Source organism: Heptranchias perlo, unplaced genomic scaffold, assembly GCF_035084215.1.
Source record: "Heptranchias perlo isolate sHepPer1 unplaced genomic scaffold, sHepPer1.hap1 HAP1_SCAFFOLD_1103, whole genome shotgun sequence".
In the NCBI taxonomy this organism is placed as follows: Eukaryota; Metazoa; Chordata; class Chondrichthyes; order Hexanchiformes; family Hexanchidae; genus Heptranchias; species Heptranchias perlo.
The window spans coordinates 45421-52162 of record NW_027138324.1 but is presented as its reverse complement, the minus strand read 5'-3'; the positions used below and the strand labels follow the sequence as shown (position 1 = coordinate 52162).

The following is a 6742-nucleotide window of genomic DNA, read 5'->3' as shown; positions in this document are numbered from 1 at the left end:
ATCGGTCAGGGAGCGTCTGTAAATTAAGGAGAAATGGCGATCGGTCAGGGAGCATCTGTAAATGATGGAGAAATGGTGATCTCGATACCTTCAGTCATCCAGGGAGCTCTCGCTTTGGATGCTGTTCCTTTCCTCCTCGTGGGAATCTGTCTACTCTGTACCCAAACCAACTCCTCCTTGAAGGCCTCCCACTGTTCAATTACTGTTCTGCCTGCCAATTTTTGATTCCAATCCACCTGGACAAGATCCCTTTTTAACTCACTGAAATTAGCCCTCCTCCAGTTAAGAAAGTTCACATTTGACTGTCCCCTTGTCCTTTTCCATAACTGTTCTAAACCAAATGAGATTATGATCACTGCTGCCCCACTGAAACATGCTCCACCTGCCCCACTTCATTCTCCACACCCAGCCCACTGCTGTACTCACACTCTCTCACACTCACACTCTCTCACACTCACACTCTCTCACACTCACACTCTCTCACACTCACACTCTCTCACACTCACACTCTCTCACACTCACACTCTCTCACACCCTCTCACACTCACTCTCTCTCTCACACCCTTTCACTTATGGTTTAGGGCCACTGAAAGATGATGCGATGGGTTTGGATTTCAGCACAGGGAGGAGGGAGAGTGTGTGGGACGGGGATTTACAGCTTTGAGGAATGAGAGAGGAAATAATGTTCCATAGAAAGTAAAGTTATCTGATCTGAATTTCTATCCTGTAGTTACAGTGATAACTTTTATAAACTCCTTTTACAGGGGAGGATTTGCAGAGGGAAACTCAAACCAAAGATCACGTCAAGATCTGACAGAGTCACTCGATTCATCAGGACCTGAATATCATCGGCCTTTGAATGTGGAAGGAGAAATGTTTGTCTGTTCTGTCTGTGGGAGAAGATTTCAAACATCAGTGTGAGTGGGAAAGCACCGAGACACACACACCCGAGTGAGAGTGTTCCAGTGCACTGACTGTGGAAAGAGCTTTAACCAGTTACACAGCCAGAAAAAAGATCGCACCGTTCACAGCGGGGAGAAACCATACACGTGTTCTGTGTGTGGACGAGGCTTCAACTGATCGTCCAACCTGGAGAGACACAAGGACACCCGGACCATGGAGAAACCGTGGAAATGTGGGGACTGTGGGAAGGGATTCAATTACCCGTCCCAGCTGGAAATTCATCGACACTGTCACACCGGGGAGAAGCCGTTCACCTGCTCAGTGTGTGGGAAGGGATTCACTATTTCATCCAGCCTCCAGACACACCAGCGAGTTCACACTGGGGAGAGACCTTTTAAATGTTCTGACTGTGAGAAAAGGTTTAAATGCAAAAGGAATCTGCTGGCACACCAATGTACCCACACAGGGGAGAGGCCGTTCACCTGCTCCGAGTGTGGGAAGGGATACACTCTGTCATCCCTCCTCCTGACACACCAGCGAGTTCACACTGGGGCGAGGCCGTTAACCTGCTCCGTGTGTGGGAAGGGATACACTCTGTCATCCCTCCTCCTGACACACCAGCGAGTTCACACTGGGGAGAGGCCGTTCACCTGCTCCGTGTGTGGGAAGGGATTCACTCTGTCATCCCTCCTCCTGACACACCAGCGAGTTCACACTGGGGCGAGGCCGTTAACCTGCTCCGTGTGTGGGAAGGGATTCACTCGGTCATCCCTCTTCCTGACACACCAGCGAGTTCACTCTGATGAGAGACCTTTTAAATGTTCTGACTGTGAGAAGAGGTTTAAAAGCAAAAGTAATCTGCTGATACACCAACGCACTCACACTGGGGAGAGGCCGTTCACCTGCTCAGTGTGTGGGAAGAGATTCACTCAGTCGTCCAACCTGCTGACACACCAGCGAGTTCACACTGGGGAGAGACCGTTCAGCTGCTCCGTGTGTGGGAAGAGATTCACTCGGTCATCTCACCTCCTGACACACCAGCAAGTTCACACTGGGGAGAGGCCGTTCATCTGCACCGTGTGTGGGAAGAGATTCACTCAGTCTTTTATCCTGCTGAGACACCAGCGAGTTCACACTGGGGAGAGGCCGTTCACCTGCTCCTTGTGTGGGAAGAGATTCCCTCAGTCATCCACCCTGCTGAGACACCAGCGAGTTCACTCCGATGAGAGACCTTTTAAATGTTCTGACTGTGAGAAGAGGTTTAAAAGCAAATTTAATCTGCTGACACACCAACGCACTCACACTGGGGAGAAGCCGTTCACCTGCTCCGTGTGTGGGAAGGGATTCACTTGGGCATCCAACCTGCTGCAACACCAGCGAGTTCACACTGAGAGACCTTTAAATGTTCTGACTGTGGGAAGAGATTTAAAATCAGAAACGAACTGCTGAGACATCGACGCACTCACACTGGGGAGAGACTGTTCACCTGCTCCGTGTGTGGGAAGAGATTCACTCGATCATCCCACCTTCTGAAACATTAACTTGTTGACACTATTGAGTGACCTTTTCATGCAGTGACTGTGAGAAGAGCTTTCGAAGCAGAAATGAACTGCTGACACATCAACGCATGCCCATTGGTTGAGAGACTGTTCACCTGCTCCGTGTGTGGGAAGGGATTCACTCAGTCATCACACGTGCTGAGACACCAGCGAGTTCACGAAATGAGCAGGTCCAACGAGCCGGTCTGTAACACAGGCCAATGACTCAGTGCAGCTCGTGACCCAGTCACTGGGCTCCGTTATAGCCTCTCCTGTCAGTAACACACAAAGAGAAATTGTAAATCTGAAACAGAAAGAGATAATGTATAACACTTCATATCAACCACCAGTTTTTCCCTCTTTCCGGCTTTTAAAACAATCTGTTTCACAGTTTGTCAAACCCGAAACAGCCTCTGGGATTTGCTGATTGAGAATTTCCGAGGAAATTGGGACCGTCATTAAGTATCGGAACAAATATCCCCGCTGAGGTTTCGGGATTGTTACTGGTTTATTTATATCAGTGAGTGACCGATTTTAAACTAGGTGAGGGTCTAAACCTAAGGTAAGAGCCTGGGATAGACAAGAGATTCTTCAATGTATCAAGTTAAATTACACTGATTCCACCAACACTGGACATCACATCCCTCAAACATTGTTACCTGTTACTGTATAAAACTGGTGAGGGTGGAAATGGGAAATAACTGAGAAAAACTTCATTGTATCAAAGTTACTTCTGATCATTATTATTATACAAACATTCTACAGCCGGTCCCTTAAAAAGGACCCAATATCAAACCAGTCCCCAGTCCTTGGGCCTGTGCCTATGTTGTGATTTGCACCCGCTTCTGACTGACTTGGTATCAGACGCACTCCCGTCAACAGTAAACGGATGGAGCCGGATCCACAAGAGAAAAATGAGGACCGACCTCCGCGGTTCTCCCACAGTGCGGGAGGCGGAGTAACAGCAGCAGACAGAGAGATCTCTCTAAACCAGCCGCTGCCGCCGGAGAGAAGCCAGTCCCGTTCCGAGCCGTGTCTGTCAGGCGCCCGCTGACCCTCTCTTCACTGAAGGGGACCGATTCAGCACCAACTCACACACCCACCATTGGATCATTGAATCACCTTCAACACCTGAATTACATCACCACTTAATCCTCTGTACACGAGGAAATACAAACCTTGTCCACGCAACCTGTCCTCATAATGTAACCATTTTAGCCCCGGTATCATTCTGGTCTTTCTGCGCTGCACCTCCTGCAAGGCCAATATATCCTTCCTGAGGTCTGGTGCCCAGGACTGAATGCCGTGCTCTAAATGTGGCCTCAACAGAGTTTATAGAATTGTAACATAAATTCCACCCTTTTGAATTCCAGCTCCCTTGAGATAAAGGCCGACATTCCATTAGCCATTTTAATTATTTTTTGCACCTGTCTGCCAACTCTTCGTGATTTCCCAAAGTATCTCTGCTCACCCACAGTTCCTGGCTTCTCACCATTTTGAAAATACTCTGATTTATCTTGCTTCGGGCCAAAGTGGATGGCCTCACACTTCCCCAGATTGAAACTTTGAACACTCTGGGGCTCTTTTGTATAGAAAAGAGAAGGCTGAGGGTGACCTGATACAGGACTTTAAGATTATGCAAGGGTTTGATCGGTCAGATGTCGATAAGGTGTTTGTACTTTTGGGAGTGGGGACGTCAAAACGTAGGGCCATGAATATAATAGTCATCAATAAATCCAATCTGGCATTCAAGAGAAACATATTTATCCAGAGAGTCGTTAGAATGTGCAGCTCGCTCCCACAAGGAGTAGTTAAGGCGAATATCATGGATGCATTTACGGTGAAGCTGGATAAACACATGGAGGAGAAAGGAATATTCGGGTTTGCTCATAGGGTTAGATGAAGAGGGGTTGGAGGAGGCTCGTCTGCAGCATAAACACCGGTATAGTCTAGTTGGGCCGAATTGCCTGTTTCTGTGATGTACATTCGATGTAATTCTATGTCAGCTCCATCTGACACAGTTTTACCAACTCACTGAATCTATCAATTTCCTTTTATAACTTTATGCTCCCATCCACACTACTCACTGCGCCAAACTTGGTGTCGTCGACAAACCTGGATATACCGCTCTCTGTTCCTTTATCTGCCTCATTTATGCAGATCCCTGGGGGACACCACTAATCAAATCCTGTCAATTTGAGTACATACCTATTAACCCTCCTCTCTGTCCCCAACTCCAAATCAACTCCCTCCCCATGTCAATGGGTTGCTTTGAATTCCACATGTTCTCATTTCTGTTAACAGTCTCTGATGTTAAACCTTATCGAATGCCTCTGGAAGTCAATATACACATAACCCCCACAGACACTCCATTATTTACCACATTAGTTACATCTTCAAAAAGGTCAACTAGTTTTGTTAGACTTGACTTACACTTTACAAATCCATGCTGGCTCTCTCTGATCAATTCAGGTTTATCCAAGTGCTCAGTCATTCTTTCCCTAATAACAGATACTGGTAACTTCCCCACAACAGACGTCAGACTAATAGGTCTATAATTTCCTGCTTTATCTCTCCTACCCTTCGTATAAAACGGAATGACATTGGCAATTTTTTCAATCCATGGAACAATTCCTGAATCAAGAGAGTTTTGAACGATCATGACTAAAGCATGTACAATTTCCTCACCTATTCCCCTTAGTCCCCTGGGATGGTCACCATCAGGCCCTGGAGATTTGTCTATCTTAATCTAATTATTTTCTCCAATACCATTATTTTACTTACACTGAATCCCCTTGATTTATTTTCAGTTTTCCTCGTGCCTCTGGTACATTATCCTCATGATTTTCTGTGAGTATTTAGCAAGTCTGCCATTTCTTGAATTTCAATTACAATATCACCCCTATCCATCTTTAAGGGCCCACATTACTCTTCGTCACCCTTCTTTCTCTTAATATACGTGTAAAAACCTTGAAAGTTGTCCTTAATTTCACTCACAAGTTTTTCTCGTTTTCCCTCTTTGCACCTTTTACAATTTTTTTTTCGTTTCAGCACCACAATAAACAACTCTTCACTGTGAAATTTGCTCAATTAGTTCTTCAGTGTCAGAGCGAGAATTGTCCATCCCTAATTTATTTAAAGTAACAAACACAAGCACAAATATTCATTCGTGTATCAAAGCACTGATGGACACAGAAAGATAAACACAGCTTGAAACGCAGTCAGTATCGGGATTCACAGGGAAACTGGCAAGTGAAACAGACAAAGATCAAACAGTCTGAACCCCCAACAGAATGTGACGTGTAGCTGATAGATATTAATGAGAGGAGGTGGGAAATGATCCCATGACTTGGCTCCGTGGCTCAGTTGGTTCAAGCACTTGTCCAGGAAACAAGAGGTCCTGGGTTCAAACTCCCAGCGGTGCCTTTGTTTAATTCATGGTGTTCAGTGAATTTTGGAAGGAAAAACGCACAGTATGGTGTTTGTGTTTTGTTCAGGAGCCAACACGGAACTGATCAGGAAGTCTCTTCAAAAATGCCTTTTCATTATACAGACAGCCCTCTCATAGAATGTGTCCGTAACACGTTCTTGTTTCTGGGCTCGTTGAGTTCGGGGTATAATTCTCGATTCGAGGTTCATACCCTGGAGAATCCCTAATTTAACCCTGGACTTTTGATCTTGACGTGCGGTTCAAACTTTGCAAAGAGAAAAATAAATCCCCAAATCACTCCACCTGAATCTCAAGCACTTTCGGTAGAAGTTCAGTTCAAAGAATCAGGAATTTAAAGGCACCTCAATGACCTGCACTTTCATTGCATTCGACCTTGAAACCGCTCTGGGCTTTCATCTCACTGAAGCAGAGTGTGGCCGCTCTGTATCTGTGAGCATGTCGGTGACGAGGTTAGCTCTGATATTGGTCGCTTTCAATTTTTAAGATCTCGCCAAGCTCAGGGAAAAGAAACCGAGAATCGAATTGTCCCTGTAAGTGATGAATTGAAGGGATTGGTGCTCCAAGCAGATCTGGAAAATTCACAGTGCGGTCGCTCAGGAATTCCAAATCCACCCTCTCGCTACTCGGCGATCATATTAACTGAGCTTTACTCTGGCCCAGTGTCACCGCGCTGAAATCGAGTATTTCTCCGGCACGTTTCTCTTAACTTCACAGTTGCTGCTTTAAGAGTGAAGACCGGCTTGTTGGATTTTCACTCCTGCAAGCTCCAACTCTTGATTTTGTAAAAGTAAACTGACAGTAGACAGCTGTTATATTGGTCACTGCAGCCTCAAGGTTTAGCTCAGTGAAT

At 45.9% G+C, this 6742-nt stretch overlaps 1 non-coding gene across 1 annotated transcript; it reads left to right on the top strand.

Annotated features, from left to right (window-relative positions):
• The first annotated feature begins 5792 nt into the window (after positions 1–5792).
• Positions 5793–5867, top strand: trnap-agg (transfer RNA proline (anticodon AGG)). Its single transcript has one exon. It is a non-coding gene; the product is annotated as a tRNA-Pro (tRNA).
• The last annotated feature ends 875 nt before the right edge of the window (positions 5868–6742 follow it).